Source organism: Astatotilapia calliptera, chromosome 7, assembly GCF_964374335.1.
Source record: "Astatotilapia calliptera chromosome 7, fAstCal68.1, whole genome shotgun sequence".
Lineage (NCBI taxonomy): Eukaryota > Metazoa > Chordata > Actinopteri > Cichliformes > Cichlidae > Astatotilapia > Astatotilapia calliptera.
Genome location: NC_137428.1, coordinates 60,898,727 through 60,916,756, shown reverse-complemented (window position 1 = coordinate 60,916,756; position 18,030 = coordinate 60,898,727). Strand labels below are relative to the sequence as shown.

Here is an 18,030-nt window from a genome sequence, read left to right as displayed (position 1 = left end):
GGAGAGAGAGGGCTTGTCCTTGTAAAGTCGCCATGCTCCCTTAGAAAACCTAGAAAAGTAATTGCATATAAGGTGGGTTTTTTTGCAGTTCTCATTAGCAAAATGGTCTCCCACAGGGTAAAGGTTGTGAAACAGAATTCAGGTTATAAGGCAATATACTTATAGTGGCTCTGCTATTGTATATTAGCCTTATCCTTATGCTCACATGCATGCATCTATGCATTCAGTTAGTCTGTCAGCCTGTTGACCTCAGCACATAGTTGCAGAACAGCTGTTCCTTCAAAAGTTTTGGTGCATGTGTAGGTCAGCGCTTACTGTGTCTTTTATTAAGTGTGTCCCTCAGTCTGATTCTGTCCTCTGAATGTCCTGTGCTGCATTTGTTACTAAGTGACAGCCCTGGACATCGAGGTCAGAACACCAAGGCCACTGAAAACTTCCTGCTGTCAGAAGTTTTAGACTTAGGACAAATTATAATTGGTGATGTGATTTTTGAGAGACACAGAGATCTTTTGTTTTAAACCAAAGCAAATATGTAAATGTGCAACATTTGGTAATGGGTTGTGTGTTTGGTTTGTCTTTTATTTTGTACACTTCCTTGTAGTGTTTACCTCTTTGTCCAAATACATGATGAATTTGATAGTAATAATCATGGTTAAGCTGTTTTGAGAAATTTTTTGAGTGTATTTTGAGTTCGTAAAACATTTCTTCTTATTAAATTTTAAAGAAAAAACTCTCAAGGGCTTTACTTTTCAGAGCAGCAGCTTTACTAAAATAATTTCTCCCTCATGTATTAACAGTTTTTTTTCTATAGTATATCAACAACTGCAAAATGTAATAAATACAAAACACTCATCTCCTTTTCCACTTAAGGGTGGCTGTTGATCAGGAGGTAGTGTGGGGGTGGATCGATGTCCTGTCTGCATATCTAAGTGTCCGTGAGCAAAATACTTGTGAGTGTTTTTGCTACTTGGACTGTATAAAAAAACGATGTTTGCAACCACCATTTATTATGTGAAGGCTGTGTGAAGGCAGGAGTGGTAGTAGGAGGACCCAATGTGCAGACACTCGGAGGCAGAACATGAACTCAAAAGGGTAGCAAAACTAAGACTCCAAGGTAAACTTTACACAAACAGACCACACAGCAAGATAAGGGTAGATCGCGACACCGACAAACTGAAACACAGGGAGGGAGCAATCAGGGAATGGGCAACAGGAGGGAAACACAGCTGGGGCAAATCAGGCCTAACAAGACAAAGGAAGCAAAACCAGATGCATTTACATGAGACATGGACTTTCAAAGTAAAACAGGAAACATAACACAGACTGAGCTTACAGACACAGACTCACAGGCAGGCACTACAACAGAGGGAACAGAGACGTGGGACCAGGGCAGACACAGACACTGACTGGACACGGGGATATAGCAACTAAGGATTACACAGAGACATAAACCATAAGACAGAACTCTAACAAAGAAACCAAAGACTAGAAATGATAAATAATATAATAAACTCAAAACCCTGGGTCAACAACCCAGGCATCCTAACACCATGATGTTTCAGATTGAGCATTTTTGCATTTTACTTCTCAAGTGAGAGGTAAAGTCTTTTTTTACTACCAGTCTTCCTCTGCTGCCCATGCATAAGAACTCAAGTTTAAGAGATTATTTTTTTAGACCTATAAACTATGCCCATCTTTTGGATAGTTTACGGTTTGTGTGACTAGGTGACTATAATAGTGTAAAGCAGTGGGTCACCCAAAATGCAAAAGATTCTCAGTTTGAGAGTGGGAGGAGACACACACCCGGAAAGCTTGTGTTGGGAATAGCATCCACCATAATAATATGTATCAGATCAAATATCTGGATCCATCCATTGTGGTGACCCCATGTGAATAAGGGAACAACTGAAAGATGATGAATAGTAGTATAAAGCACTTTAAGTGGTCAAAAATAGACAAGGAATCTATAATGCCAGACCTTTTATTTCAGTTTAAAAAGGCCAGTTTTCTGAGTTTCATGAACTGAAGTTGTGAAGCAACTAGAAGTTATTGTACTCTGTTGCAACACAGTCACTGACATTAAGGTCACTTGGTTTCGAGGGAAACAAGGGACAAGGAGTTTGATTTCCCTGTTGGAGTCAGGACCCTTGAGAAGTCTTTACCCTGGAAAACCAGTGAAGAGAAATGCTTTAATAATCACACTTTGATTAGACTTCTACTCCCAAAACATCTAACACAATTACACCGATTAACACAGGTAATTAAACTCCTAAAGGGATGCACACATCTGTTTGTTGTGGTTTTTATGAGTTGAGAAACAGAAGCGTACATGTTACTTTATCTGTAGATAAAGTCCATTAGTAGTTAGAATTTCTCACAAGTGAATACGGGTATGTGTTCAGGTACAAGATATTGCAGAATTGTCCACCAAAGGATTTTATTTAATCTATGTGGAGTTTATTAAACAGAATACACGCAACCAACTGATCCATTTTTGTGAGACAGGTGAGTGAAATGACTATTGAGGGATACCTGAGTTCAACTGATGTCAGCAGGAGTTTGAGGTGGATTACTTATACGACTGTCACTCTGCGACAACCAGGTGAATCATAGAGCGGTGAGAAGACGAAGAAAAGGCAGAGTGATGGACAGGGAGGGGGAAAAGAGGAAATGGAGAAAGGAGGAATGTCAGATCTGGTGCATTGGAAGTGATCTTGGCAGGAAACCCAAGTTACCATAGCGACCTGGTGAAAGCTCTGCAGCAAGAAGCAAAAGAAAGACAGAGAAAGAGAGGAAGAGAGACCTTGAGGTATTGTCTCTCCCGCTGCATTGATCTTTTATAGTAATATTTTGAGCATGTGTGGCACTTAATTAATGTGTATGAATACACGTGTTTGCCACAAGTGCACGACTGACTGTCAATACTCAATGCTTATTGACATCATTTATGTATTATTTATCATGACGATAATGGAAAAGCTTTCAACTATTACTTCATCTGTTCCATTATTAAAGGCCAGTGAAGTAAATCAGGGTCCCGTTAGGCTCATCAGTGCCTAGCTCCACAGTCTGGCAATCCCTGGTTGAAAGGATATGAAGCAGAACTACATGTCCATTTTATATGAGTGCAGGCTTTGTATTGTGGATAGTAATTGGTAGTCTTTGATTAGCTGGACTGCTAGGAGTGATGACTTTAATGAGCTTATTCACCAGCGTGAAGATTCAGATAGGGATTCTGCCATAGACAACCGAGGGGATAAATGAACAAATACACCCACCCACACACACGCACATATACACAGCATACAGTATATATCCGGATCACATCATATGAAGCTACATTAGGTATTTAGGTTGTTTTTCAACTTGTGGTAGTGTAGCTGTTGTTATGACCTTTAGTTAGTTTGTGTGTACATGTTTGTTCATCGTGGCAAAATGTGATACTGCAGCGAGAACTACTACTGACTTTGACAGGTGTTAAAACATCTGTTTTTGTTTGTTACCTGGCACATTTTGTCAACATGATTTCACCAGAATCGAGTAAGACGCAGTCGCTAAGGTTTACAGGTGTGTAGAAGCTCAAAGTAATAGCCTCTTTACTTTAACGCCCCTCCAGCATATTTTTTGTAGCTTAACACATTGAAACAGCACCTGTTCTGATTCCAACACAAAGCTGTTTTTGATTTACTCTTCTGCCACTATTTTCCAATGGTGAAAAAAGTATTCATATCAGTTACAAAGGTAGCAAAAATGCAAGTCTGCTAACTGTCACATAAATGCAGTCACCAAAAATGAAAAGCCTGGCACAATTAACCCCCAAAATTCTACCAAAGTACAGTATTTAGAGCGACGAAAAATAAAAATTTTAATCCAACTTAGCCACGTTCCTATAATTGGAGCTTAACACCTCTTCTTTTCAGGCTGAAAAACAAAAGCTTCTCTTGTCCAAGAGCACATTTTGGTTCAGAAATATTCCTTTGACAAATTTCCCTCTCTTTCTCCTTTATTCTCAAAGGACGTCCGGGTACAAAAAGCGTCCTTTGCCCTGTCTGTCACCCTACTTATCATCTAGGACTCTCGTGTCATTGCGCTTGCGTCTCTCTGTGATTGCGTGGCTGTTATTGAATGTGCTGGTCGACATTGCTGAAGGCTTGCTTTGTTTGTATGTTCTGGAGACGCTTAGGAAATGTCAATCAAATTTCAGTTGGCACTACATGACTTCATGTGAGCTTGTATTTGTTGAGTTACAAGAAGTCACCTTTTTACACAAGCAAGGATGGGTGGGTAATAAATCATTCCCTGTTCAATCACAACGATTTGAAATGATTTCCATTCGACTTCCTGTTCTCTTTGTGTGTCTGCATGGTCAAGGTGTTACTCATGTAGTACACGCCTTGTGTTACTCAAGGAATGTTTCTTTTTTTTAATGTGGACTAAAGTCCATAAAAATTAATCACGTTTTAAAAGGACTACCGCGTTTTCACAAAATTAAGATAAGTCAATGCAGTGTCCTCATAAGAATTGGATACACAGGTGCATACAAGTGTGTGTGTGTGTGTGTGTGTGTGTGTGTGTGTGTGTGTGTGTGTGTGTGTGTGTGTGTGTGTGTGTGTTTCTGTCAGTGTGTAGTGTAGTGACATCTGGCACCACATGTGAAAGAGATTAAACATTTCCCACAAAAATCTCATTTCTCTCCCGGGCTCTTTTCCAATGTATTTGTCACCATCGCAACAAATCAAACAATGCTGCTGAAGTTCCAATGAGAGTATTCAGTCCAGCCTTTGCCTATGTGTCTCTGTATGCTTGTGACTTTTCCAAGAAATCACTCAAAGTCCTCTTCAAACGTTTTTTGTTTTTTTTTGTTTTTTTTGGGAATATTAAATGGTTTAGACTGAGAAAGTGGGCATGGAAAAGAAATCCAAACAGAGCACTGGCAGAACAGAAGATCTATACAGAGAACCCCAAACTTGGTAAGCAGACAAGCAAATGTTACACTGATTAACTTATCACCACAGATATTACATTACTGTAATATATTAGTAATATATTGTATAGGTTACCCTTGTGGTGGCAAAACAGAGGTTTCATGTCTATGCTATGAGACCTATTATGGGTCCTGTTATGTCTGGTATGGGGTAGTTGGTAGCAGATTGTTTGGATCTTGTGTGGGAAATTATGGTTCACATGTGGTAGAACATGGGGAGTCTGTGACCAGCTTCAGATGCCCCAGTGTCCGATACAGTCCTGATCAAAAAGTTTAAGATTACTTGAAAATAAATAAAAAATTCACTGCGGCATGCTTGACACAAGCGTTTCCATGAGGTGAGTGGGAACATTTCTCCAAGTAGTGAAGACAGCCGCACCTACCTAGGGCATCTACTGTCTGGAACCATTGTCCATTTTTGTAAACTTCCTTTACAATCCATCCCCAAAGGTTCTCAATTGGATTTAGATCAGAGAAACATACAGGATGTCCAAAAGAGTCATCTTATTCTCCTGGCAGAAGTCCCTTGTCGTGCAGGCATTGTGTACTGTAGCATTGTCCTGTTAAAAAATCGAATCATTACCACAGAGACGAGGACCCCCAGTCATGAGGGATGCTCTCTGCAACATCTGGACATAGCCAGTGGCTGTTTGACCCCCCTGCACCTCCTGAAGCTCCATCATTCCACTGAAGGAAAAAGCACCCCAGACCATTATGGCTCCCCCTCCACTGTGGCACGTAGAAAACATCTCAGGTGGAATCTGTTTGTCATGCCAGTAATGCTGGAAACCATTAGAAACATCAAGGTTACATTTTTTCTCATCAGAGAATAAAACTTTCTTCAGCCTTTCAATGTCCCATGTTTGGTGCACTCTTGAAAAGTCCAAAGTTCTGTGGCGGTCAAGGAAAGAAGGCTTTTGAAGACATTTTTTGTTTTTGAAGCCCTTCAGTCTCAGGTGCCGTCTGATGGTTATGGGGCTGCAGTCGACACCAGTAATGGCCTTAATTTGGGTGGATGATCGGGTGTCTTGACGGACAGCCAGTTGGATCCTCTGGCTCACTGCTGGTGAAATGTTTTTGGGTCTTCCACTTGACTTTTTGTTCCATAACCCTCGGGATCATTTAAGAAATTCCAAATGACTGTCTTACTGCTTCCCACCTCAGCAGCGATGCCGAGCTGTGAGAGATGCTACTTATGCAGTTCAACAATCTGACCACATTCAAAAAGGGAAAGTTTTTTTGCCTTCAGAACGTCATGACAGTGTGAATACCTGACACAAAAGACAATGAATCCACATTTTTGCACAGATTTTGCCTTTTAAAGGCACGTGGTCCTAAACTTTTGATTAGCTGTAAAACAGCCTGTTTCACTTTAAGTGTAGTTTTCAATAAACTGCGTGCTCAAAAAAAATATTTTGTCTCACTCCCATTTCTTCTTCTTGCATATTGAAGCTCTACTTGGAATCTTGTTAAGATCCAACAATACAAAATATGATTTTCTTTTTGCCATTTTTCAAGTGGTCTTAACTGTATATGTGGCACAAATGGTTTGCGAGCTACACTTGCTTGTGTTCTTGTTTGTCCATCTGCCACCTACAGAGAAGAGCAAAGTTTTAAGTTACGAAAAACTAAAAGAGAAGCTGAAAAGTAACCACTGCAGCCACTGTCTGCAGTATTCAGCGTTCCACTGACACAACGTCATCCATGTCAAGCACCATGCACTTAGGATTTTGTAGGGCTAGGTGGAAGCACTATCTCCTGGGCAGATAATTCTACAAATGGATAGAACTGTGATTGGATAAATTAAGTATTATTGGCTGAAGGGCAGGGTGGTGGATCTGACTTGCTCCAGAACACCCTGTGGAGACTCAATTGGATTGGGATCTGGGGAGTTTTGAGGTCAAGTCAATGCCTTGGGCTCTTTGTTGTGTTCATTGAACCATTTTTCCACAGTTTTTGTGTAGCAGAGCCAAAGACTGTGTATAACCAGCCAATATGATGCCACACATTGCTTCTCAAACCCCCATTTTGAAGCCTCAAAATGTGAGTTCAGTCTGCCGCAATGTAGGGGTTTTTTTGTTGTTTGTTTTGTTTTTTGAAAGGGAGAAATGGGATATAGAAAAAGTAAAAAAGCTATTTAGAGACATTACTTGATTAGGGGCAGGAGTCATATCTAGAAATTCGCATCAGTGTCAATAACAAAAATGTGCAAATCTTCGTATAGAATATATGGCAGACAGTATAGGTGTTTCTGTATAGTGCTGAGAGGGTATTTATGTGGTGCAAGTGATCACTTATTTCCACTCAGCAATCATTACAACGCTCACTTTCATATTGCGCTGATAGTTAGTATTGATCGGGTCTTTCTGTGTGTGAGAGAAAGACTCGGGGTCATTTGCACTAGATATGAAACTAACAGAAAAGCTGCAGGGTCTCCATGGAAACTAGTAGCCATGCTTCTCCACCTTATGTTAAGGGGATTCTCATTCAAGAAAAAACACAATTTGACATATTGACCTGTGACTTCTAACTCTCAGCTTCACAGGAGCATAAATGCTTGTGTTTGTATTTTTGTCCCCCCGTAATACAATCACATAACCTGAAATTGAAATTGTTTCAACTGAAAGGTGGCTCAGCCAAGCTCTGAACGGTTACCTTAGAAAATAAGTCCAACTATCACACGCATCCAGTAAGCTATTGCTTTTTGTATGAATGAAATTCAAGAAGAGAAATTTGGGATGAATGACAGATCTATACAAAGTATGAATCTTCAGTCTGTTGGCTCTCAGTTACAAAGCACACACACACACACACACACACACACACACACACAAACACACGCACACACACACACACACACACACACACACCAAAACAAAAACATGGGGTGGAGACAGAAGATTACTGGCAGCTCCTCTTTCATGAGCGAGTGTTTGTTTTTATGTCAATTAACAAAACAAGGGTTCAGCATAATGAGGCTAATGAGGAAGCACATCATTTGGCCCAGCTACTTTAACGATCTGTCAGTGGAGACGCAAAACACACACACACATACACACATTTTCTACGCATTGCAAGTAAAGGTCAGTAGAAAAGCTGATTTGAGTTAAAGCTGAAACCATGTATTGAATTTGTTTGATTCGCTGAATAACACTCAAATCCCATTTTTCCACAGCCAATAGCAAACACTTGGACATGGTTTACAAAAGAAATGATTTCGAACCAATGACAATATATTGAGTAAAGATCGTAATCCACCAAGATCGAGCGACTTGATTATTTAAATTATTAATCAGTCTGAGTCATCATAACTAATAATGACTGCAATCAGTCTTTTTCATGGTTGGTGATAAGTACTCTCCATTTCCATTATCATCATCATGGGTATGGTTGTCTATGTTCCCTGTAGTGATGCGTTGAAGTCTGATGCTGGTGATAAGCCTAATCAGGCAATTATTACTGGTGTAGCAAGAGACTGTGTGTGTGTGTGTGTTTGCATAAGTGCATGTAACTGAATTTGAATGTGTCATTAAGAGTTTGCACAGACTTGCGTAAAAGCCTTTAGTGACAACCATGTCAGAGTTGGTTCAGGTCAGCGCTTACAGTGACGGTGGGTTTGCTCAGGAAAAACGAGCATACATTCTTGAAGCTCTTGTAAGAACTAAGAACTAAGAGAACCTTTAAAATAGTTCATAGAGCATAATTATTATTAATTAGTTTAATCAGTTCTAATTCATCTCTAAATTCAGTTCAGGTGGCTCTCAGAGGGGTCCAGGCTCATCTGCAGGCACCCCTTTTATGCATTTTTCTGCAAACCACTGATTTGCTTTTATGTGAAATGCAACTGATCTGGAAAAGGTTCAACAAAATGCTTTGTTCACCACAAAGTGAAAAATAGACTTTATTCATGTAACTAAACAATAAAATAAACTTAAAAAGCAAGATGACCAACAGTCTGTATTGCTTGCTAAACTCACAACCCACATGAATAGGGTTCTTTCATAGCCAACCATACTGTCAGGTTGCTACATATATTTACATAGTACATCCTTGATGTGGGCCAGACACTGAAATCTAGTCAAATGTGTGACAGCAGGTGTATTCATGGTGGTTTGTTCCTACCTTTCTGTTTGATTGCTGTTTCTGTGTTCTGCATGACTGAACACTGAGCCAAACAGTAACACCACTTTTCTATCTTTGTGCACAATACACACACAGGCACAAACACACACAGAGGGGGGAAAAAAGTACAGTCCAATTTATTTACACCACCAGCTGTTCTCACCTCTCAAAACGGGCTATCAGAAACACTTCAGTGTGTCGGAGACAAGATGAACACAAAATTGAATCTCTTTTGCATTAATTAATCCAAGCTCCTTAATAAATATGAAATGAAGTGACAACACAGATGGGAAAATGGCTGTTTAAACACAGTGAATATTGCAAAGTGAGTAAATGGTTAACATGGGCCCCTTTGGCCACACAGCAACAGTTGTGAGCCTGGGCATTTTTTCTGGGTCTGACCTTCATTTATCAGGTTGTTTATTCACCGAGGACTACACAGATTCCAGCCTGGCAGCATGGATGTGAGAACAGTTGATGATGGATTAACAGAGGAAGACACTTGGATCGGTTTAAAGCCAGGAGATGAACTCTGTGATTTGGTTCGTCCCGCTTCCCTCTAAAAGCTGCCACTTTCATTTCTGCTCCGGTTCTCATTTTTTGACACTCTATCCGTCAGCCCTCTGTTATTTTAAAAAAATTTAAGCAACACATTTTCCATATTTATTAGCCCTTTATCTTCATCCTCAGCCACATATTCACAAGCAACCAGAGCCCCATCTCTCTTCTAATCCTGTTATCTGACTTTATATTACTTGGTTTCTTTTCCATTATTTGTTCAATTTTTTTCTCCACCTTCATAAACAATTAATTTCTTCCTGCCAGGTGCAAGTCATATATTTCCTTCCATTTCTCCGCCCTTGTGTTCCTCATCTGCATGCTGTTCGCTCTTTATGCTCCTTTTCTTTCTCCATTCATTAATTCTTTCTTTCTCCGCGTCTGTGTTTTGAGTGGTTGTGTGTGGAATATAAACCTCACAGAGGAAAGATGTCATCTGATACAGTGTTTCCCCAGTTAGCTGTGATCAATGTGTCTTGTTGTCATGCTTGCTTCTCTTGACATCACAACAACTGATCAATATCTTTAGTATAAACACTCCCTGCTAACACTAACCTTCTCAATGCGTGTGCTCACAGATCAGTCACAGTTGTCCCACTCCATTTACATCCAACCCATTGACAAAAGAACCAGTAAAGAGAAATAATGCAACACGCCAGCTATAATTGAAACTGTAATGAAGGAGTAGCCCATTCACTAAAATGTAAAGGACTGAGGCTGCTGTATTGTTTGGTCTTAAATTGGAAGAGCTTGTTGAAGGGATGTTCAGTTTGGAGTCAGTTTTAAACTGTGTGAAATGTTTATATGTAACTATACATTTACTATAGACTAGTGTGCAAATGTTTTGGGCCACCTTCAATTGATTTTTATTTGAATGGGAAAATAGAAAATAGGTGCAATAATTTATTGAGAAGTGCAAACATAAAAAAGTGATAGTGTACAGTTCTACCAAGCTTGAAAGTCAGTATTTGGTATGACCAACTCTCCCACACTGTTTCAATACTGTTGAGGTCTGGGAAGACCAATCCATGATCCTACTGATCGGAAGGTCGGTGGTTCGATCCTTAGCTTCCCCAGTCTGCATGTCAAGTATCCTTGGGCAAGATACTAACCCCAAACTCCGATGCGTTCATCGGAGTGTGAATGCGTGTGAATGCAGGTTAGTTTGCACTTGTGTATAGAAGTGCTTGTACAAGTGGTGAATGAGGGTTATATATATGTTATAGAGCGCTTTGAGTACTCTGGGAGAGTAGAAAAGCGCTATATAAGAATCAGTCCATTTACCATTGTGTGTTTCTGCATCCAGATGTACTTTTACTGTCCTGGTTGTGTATTTGAGATCATTGTCATTCTGAAACATGAAACTGCTGCCAATCAGACCCTTCCCAGATGGCATTGCATGGTGGATCAAAATTGACAAGATCCCCAACCCCACTGGCTGACATACAGCCCCAAAGCATGACAGAGCTCTTACCATGGTTTATGGATGGCTGAACAGTAGACACTTTTTTACCTTCCTGACTTCCTCCCTATATACATGGCTTCTTGACAGCCACACTTCTAGAGAGACCATTTTAGATGAGGCTTCAGCAAAAAGCAGATGGATCAGCTCGCCAGATCTCAGGTCCTGTGTTAGGACTTTACTGTATTTTCTCCTATTTCCGAAGAACATGGCCTTCAGATGAGTTATTTTCATTTAAGTGGCTTAACAAACAAGCAAACAAAACATTCCTTTGAAAATGATCAGGTACAAGGACTAGACTAAAAGTGAGTGAAAAGAAAGCCAATGTCCAAAGAAAACTTTGGAAGACCTTCAGAAAGCCTGGGGAACTATTACTTTGCTTGTAGTGTGTCTACATATTTTCTTATAGCCATACTACAAGATAGTATATCTCTTTGAAAGTAAAATATAAAGACATGAGGGTGACTCATGACTTCTCCGTGGTAATTACAATAACTCGATTATATTTTTAAGGATATTCATGAGATCTTGTTTTTATAAAACCTACAAAAAAATTTTTTTGTTGTAGTTTCTTTTTTATATGTATTAGTAAACCATGCCTCTTCAAATCTGGTGCAGCACAGGACCACGCTGACATTCAGTAATATATCAGTGTGACTTTGATGTAATTTGGTTTCTTTTAAGCCATAATTTGCTTCACAGAAAATGACAGAAATATCAGAAAAATACAGGTTGTTCACTTTTTGAAACTAACTTTAAGAAGCAATTACTTAACAATTCATTTCTTAATTTTCAGTTATTTTACCAAAACGATATCCTTAATCCATCCATTAACAGTCAGCAGTTTAGATTCAAATATAACTTATAGGACTATGGTATAATATACAGAATCAGGCTGATACTTTGTTTTTCTCCCCTAAGTTCAGGGCATTGCTCCCAGTGATCTGAAAATAGACACGTCTGTGCAAACTCTGCTCCTCTCATGTAGCCACAGTTTGTTCTGACACTCATGTGATTGAGCGGCACTCAGCTTTGACATGTGAGGAAGCGTAGCATTGTTCAGAAGAAGTTTACAGCTGTAGATGAAAGCAAACAGTGAAGTGTGCTGGAAGAAAATTCTCTACTGTTGCAACACCATCAATGTGTATAAAGAAATGAAAGACCGTGAAACGAGAACAAGCAGCAAAACAAATGAAGAGAGGAGGAAGTAAATCCCTCGGATGGACCCAGACCCAGACCATCAGGTCAGAGACAAAGACAGACACATACAATCCAGGTCTCCAAAAAATACAAGTTAGCTAAAAGGTGTGTCTTATTGTGTTAACTAATTATTCTGGAAAGTGATTTAGTAGTCATTAAAATGTGTTCAGAGTTGGCAAATTGATGACGATTAATCTCATAAATCATGACACGCCACTCTCTCCTAGATAAACTACCATCATAAGTTGAATTATCTGTATTGGTATCGGCAATACTGGTCCTGTGTTTACTTGGCATCTGATTGATACCAAAAATTGCAGTATCACACACCACTACCATCTCTGTAACTGTATAAGTTGTTTTTTACAAGAAGCAATTTCAGTCAAATGGCAAACCATCAGTTCCCTAGTGCCAATTTTAAGTTAAATGTATTTCTTTAAATAAGAAAATTGATACACACATATTGTTCCACTGTGCCATTTAATATTATAGTTTATAGAATCTATGGTATATTCTACTATGTTTGATATATCACACACAATGTGATAAAACCAAGATTTATGATGTCATCTACTGATCCCTCAAATTCTATGGGAAACTGTCACATGCATAGATGCAATTGTGGAAGTGCAGCATCCATTCATTCATCTTTCAAGCTCACCAGTCGATAAAACTAACTTCAGACTATCGCACACATTTATTTCCTCTCCATTTGCATCTCCTCTCTCCTCACTCCTCAACTCCACAAAGTGCAATTAAGGAAATGGAAGAGCCCTCATCAGAGCAGAGTTGGAGCCATTTCTCCGTCATGGTGATAGACAGGATGAGAAGAAGCATGAGTTGGCATAGAAACAACCAAATGTGATCCATCTGTATCTTAACCACTTATTCAACTCAAGGTTGCATCCTAGTGTAACAAGCACGACAACTTCATGTTCCACACTCTTTTTGTGAGTACACTGAGTAGTTCATATCAGCAGAAAGGTACAAAGGTTTAGACACATCTTGTCTTTGCACTGCTTTCTGGGCAATGGTTCAGCACAGATCTGTAGAGATGACGAATCAGAGAGAGAATCGAGTACAAGAGGGGAAAGGAGGTGAATTGGTGGGGTGGAGGTGTCCTGTACAACTGCCCAGTGTGCTGCCCACACTGCCAAGGGAGCACAGAGGAATGTCTGTATCCGTGTTTATCTTAGTGGTCCCATGTGTCTAAATGAGCAGCAAAGGACCAATGTGCCACATCACAAGATCTGTTGTCGGGGTTCTGCAGCCAAGGCTAACACTGGGCTCTCAAAGCCATCTGTCTCCATATACTAACCACTCAGAGAGCAAACCTCTGCCCTCTGTTGCTTTATGCAGCCAGAGTTTAGCTGAATACTAAAGGCTTGATATGCTAATGTGACATGGTGTGAATTTCAATCATTTGAGTAGCTATGAGATAGTTGAGAGGGCATTGTACTATGGTCATTATTGTGTTTAAATGGCATCATATTCTCCTGCAACCCACCTCATTGCAGGCTGCCTTCAGGCCCAAGGCAATTATAATCGCTGGCAGAATCAAGCACATGCTTTATATATGACCCTCCAATAACCCCATGTCTACATCTGATAGTCAAGGTCATTCATTCTCATTGTTCTGCTCTGGTAAGCATGAACTAAGGCAGTGGCATCAGGCTTTTCTTCAGAGTATGTAGACCGAGGTGCATTGCTTTGAATAAGACGGTGCTGAATGTTGAATTCACTGTATCAATACAGTGGACAGGCTTTGATGGCACAGAAAATGTTGTTGTAATATATTTAGCTTGCCACATCTGTAATCTCTCCATTTAATGGTAGATTTGATTTTCTTGGTTCATTTTGAGTAAAAAGGATATTCAAAATTCAAAATAAATATTTTGTGTGCAAGTATGCTTACAAGATAACAGCTGGAAACCTCATTTTTGGAATGTCCTCTTTCTTGTTTTTGTAATATTGGCATAGGTATTATAAAACTATGTACAGGTAACACCTGGGAATTATTGACTTTGGGATGATCCATCCATCCATCCATCCATCCAGACATGCTTATCCTTATCAGGATCGCAGGGATGCTGGAGCCTTTCCCTTTGGCATCATCTTAAAATACAAAGATGTATTCATGTGTTCTCCTGTTTTACTTTGTCACACTCTTGAGCACAATATCACAGATACACACCCAGTCACCTGCTTGAAACAATACCGTGCATTCAAAATCTTTAGAGGCTAGTACATTTGTATTTTTCCAACTTAGTCTCTTTGATCTGACAGTAAGTTGAAGGAAGAGGAGATCAATGACTTAAGCTGTAGGGTGTACGGTATACAGACAGTTAGCTATTTCACTTCCTAAGGTGAATTTTATATTTATGAATCTTTTAGAGCAAACCACCTTCAACCTCAGGGAAAACAGAATGCTAAGTCAACTGTGAAGAAGGATCCGTTTTTTAAACTTTGATTTATTTATTTTATTTCAAGCTCACCCGGCTGCGGCGTTATATCTTTTTCATTCTGGGATGTTTTCGTAGACACTGTATTATTATAAATGAGAAGGAATTTGTGGATATGTTTAGACTTTACTGTTGCAGTATTGATGCAGAAATATTGGTAAAGAAATACCAAATATTAGAACAAAAATTCATATGAAAAATACGTAGTGAGGTAACTGTGACTGCATCAGCAATTCAAACTGATTTCTTCAGCTGGCACCAGTTGGAAGTAATGGTAATATAATGGGAAAACATATCTTTAGATTTGCTGGATGGTAATATGCAACTAAAACAGTTCTTCCGGGAAGATCCTGTAAAAAATCTGGGATAATTGCTGCATTAGTTTTCTCCTTTTTTTTTTTATTCACCTAAGAATTAAACTGGTGATAAATTAACTCAGTGATGTTATCCACTGGCTTTTCAAATTTAAAATGCCTCTGCTCTTATTCTGGTGGGGAGTGGGTCCATCAACAACTCTCATTTCTACATGCCTTTCAGATATAGCCTCTTTTTTTACTTGGTAAGGTTATTAGCTAATTTCAACTTCAAAGGCAAGATAAACAATTACTAATGCTGACTGTTTGGACATTTTACACTTATTTGGGAATATTAATCAACAGGTTAGCATCGATTGGTCAGCTAACCTTAAAGTGAAGATTAAAGTGAAGTAAACAAATCCTCAGTGTTAATGTCATAATTGTTTTTGGAAATGATGAAGGGGTTTAGTCATTTTGCACAGTCGTTTCAATATAAGACTAGCTGAAAGTAATTAATTTATTTAATGAAATGCACTTTGTTGTTCTAGAATGAATTGATATCACATTATTAGTTTTTACTGTTAATATTCTTACACTTTAAGAATGAAATAACACATATGTGTCAAAGTCAGACACAGTTCTAATTTTTTAAATTAGTGACAGTTGCAATTTGATACAACTTCATACAATGGTTTCTTCTGATATTTTGCATGTTGTCTTACTGCACAGCCAGCTGTCACTTCTCATTAGCAAGGTTGTTACTAAGATGACGGCTGCCACGCAGTGGCATGCATATTGGTTAGATCAAACGGTAGGAAAGTAGCAACGTTTACCAGGAATTTATAAAACAAATAACCATCGAGTAAAATAAATAAAGTTTAAAAAATTCCACAGCTCTTAATCTTGTTAAATTATTCTCTGTCAATTTTCAGCAGTTAGAGCAAAAAGCTTCACATCTTTCATGTACAAATTAGATCAGATTAAATATTTTGGACATATCTAGCAAGCAAAGCATTTTTTCTTGAATAATAACTGCGGACTTATTTATTTACTTATATGCTGAAAAGTAAATAACAACAGCCCAATAAATATATATTTAAAGAAGTTTAAATTAATCACTAAAAGAAACAAAAATATAAATATCTAAGTTTCAATCACACATCCCTAACAGCACTCAGGGAACAAGTAAATACCTCGATTCCATGGATCAATTAGTCCTTTTTTAAACGATTAGCCTATCACCATAAAATATTGTTTGCTTCACAGGGTACTTATAGACTAATTTGATTCGTAACATTATTTACTTACGTTTTTCGACGACTCACAAAATCCAGTCAGCCTCTGACCCCGCCTCCCCCCTTTCTATTTCATGATATGGTCTGGTCCAGGTGCACGCGCCCCTAGCAGACGCCGAGTGCTATAACGAAACCTCTCCAGGAGGACAACAGCATGGCTCAGATTAAAGTCTGGGTTTTAAAAAAGAAAAGGAAAAGGCAGGTTGGAAATTAAACTCACAGTAAACTAAGTCCACATGAAAGAAATGACTTGAATTTCCTATTATTAGTTAGCTTACTTCATTCCTAACAACCAGTTACAAGTTTAGCCAACATGCGGTGCCAGGCCAGGCAAATGGAACCTCTGGCTCAGGATTAGCTGTCTCTCTCCCATCTCTCCATACGTATACTTCTGACACAGGACCAGCCCCACTGATATCTGAAGGAGGAGGTGAGTTCTCTTATGTGAGCTTGTGAATAAAATTCAGGGACATATTTTAGTTAACTATGCTTTGCTTGAAAATGGATATCCAAAGTGTTATTAAAGCTGTATTTACCAATACCTAATAATATCAATAAAAATGTTTAAGCAATATTAATTTTCTTTACACTTTTTTATATTTGAGAATTTAAACGTTTATCCAAAAGTTTATTTTATACTTCATTTCTATTTGCATTTGGTGTACGGTACCAATCAATATAAAAACAAACAAAAGAAAATCAATAATGTTATAATGAAAAATATTAAAATGTAAACAAAAAACTTGCACATATCTCATCAACCTTAAGCGATTTTTTAAAACGTTTTTTTATAATGATAATAATAATGGATTGCATTTATATAGCGCTTTTCTAGGCACCCAAAGCGCTTTACAATTCCACTATTCATTCACTCTCACATTCACACACTTGTGGAGGCAGCTACAGTTTTAGCCACGGCTGCCCTGGGGCAGACTGACAGAAGCAAGGCTGCCATATCGCGCCATCGGCCCCTCTGGCCATCAACAGTAGGCAACGGGTGAAGTGTCTTGCCCAAGGACACAACGACCGAGACTGTCCGAGCCGGGGCTTGAACCGGTGTTGTGCCAAAAAGTGATTGTCTGCCAAAAACTGATTTCCAGTGTTTCTGTGTATTTTTTTATGTGTAATATCTTTACGTATGTTCGTAAATAGACTTCGGTGAACAGGGGATACAAAGGGGTTACATAAAGAATTAAAAAAATATCTGTTTTTTAAGTATCTTTACAACTTGTACTTACATCATAACCAATCCGGTCCTTTATCCCCACTTAAAATATTTTTACAGAACTATTGTAATATTTGCTGCCATTTCTGCTGTCCTGTTGGGCAACTTACTCTTACAAAATACATTTTTAATGTTAATGAGATTTTTTTTTTTACTGCATAAATAAAGGTTATATAAAAGTCGCTGCCAAAAACTGTTTGCGGCTTGTATCTTGCTACACGAATGTTGTTTGTGGCTCAAGATGACTTTATGTCATCCATAAGGGATGCATTTGACATATGTTTAACATATTATAGCCCAACAAGTTACTTATACCACTTTAAATATGAGCAATCGCTTTTTGGCAAATACCGGAAATCAGTTTTTGGCAGACAATCACTTTTTGGCACAACACCGGCAGCAACCTTCTGATTACAAGACGAACTG

General features: G+C 38.8%; 1 protein-coding gene across 1 annotated transcript in view; it reads left to right on the top strand.

Annotated features, from left to right (window-relative positions):
* Positions 1–16,478: 16,478 nt before the first annotated feature.
* shank3a (SH3 and multiple ankyrin repeat domains 3a) overlaps positions 16,479–18,030 on the top strand; it is a 214,676-nt gene continuing 213,124 nt past the window's right edge. The window contains exon 1 of the mRNA XM_080304780.1: positions 16,479–16,809. The gene's annotated coding sequence lies outside the window, so the exon portion shown is untranslated. The remainder of the gene's footprint in view (positions 16,810–18,030) is intronic.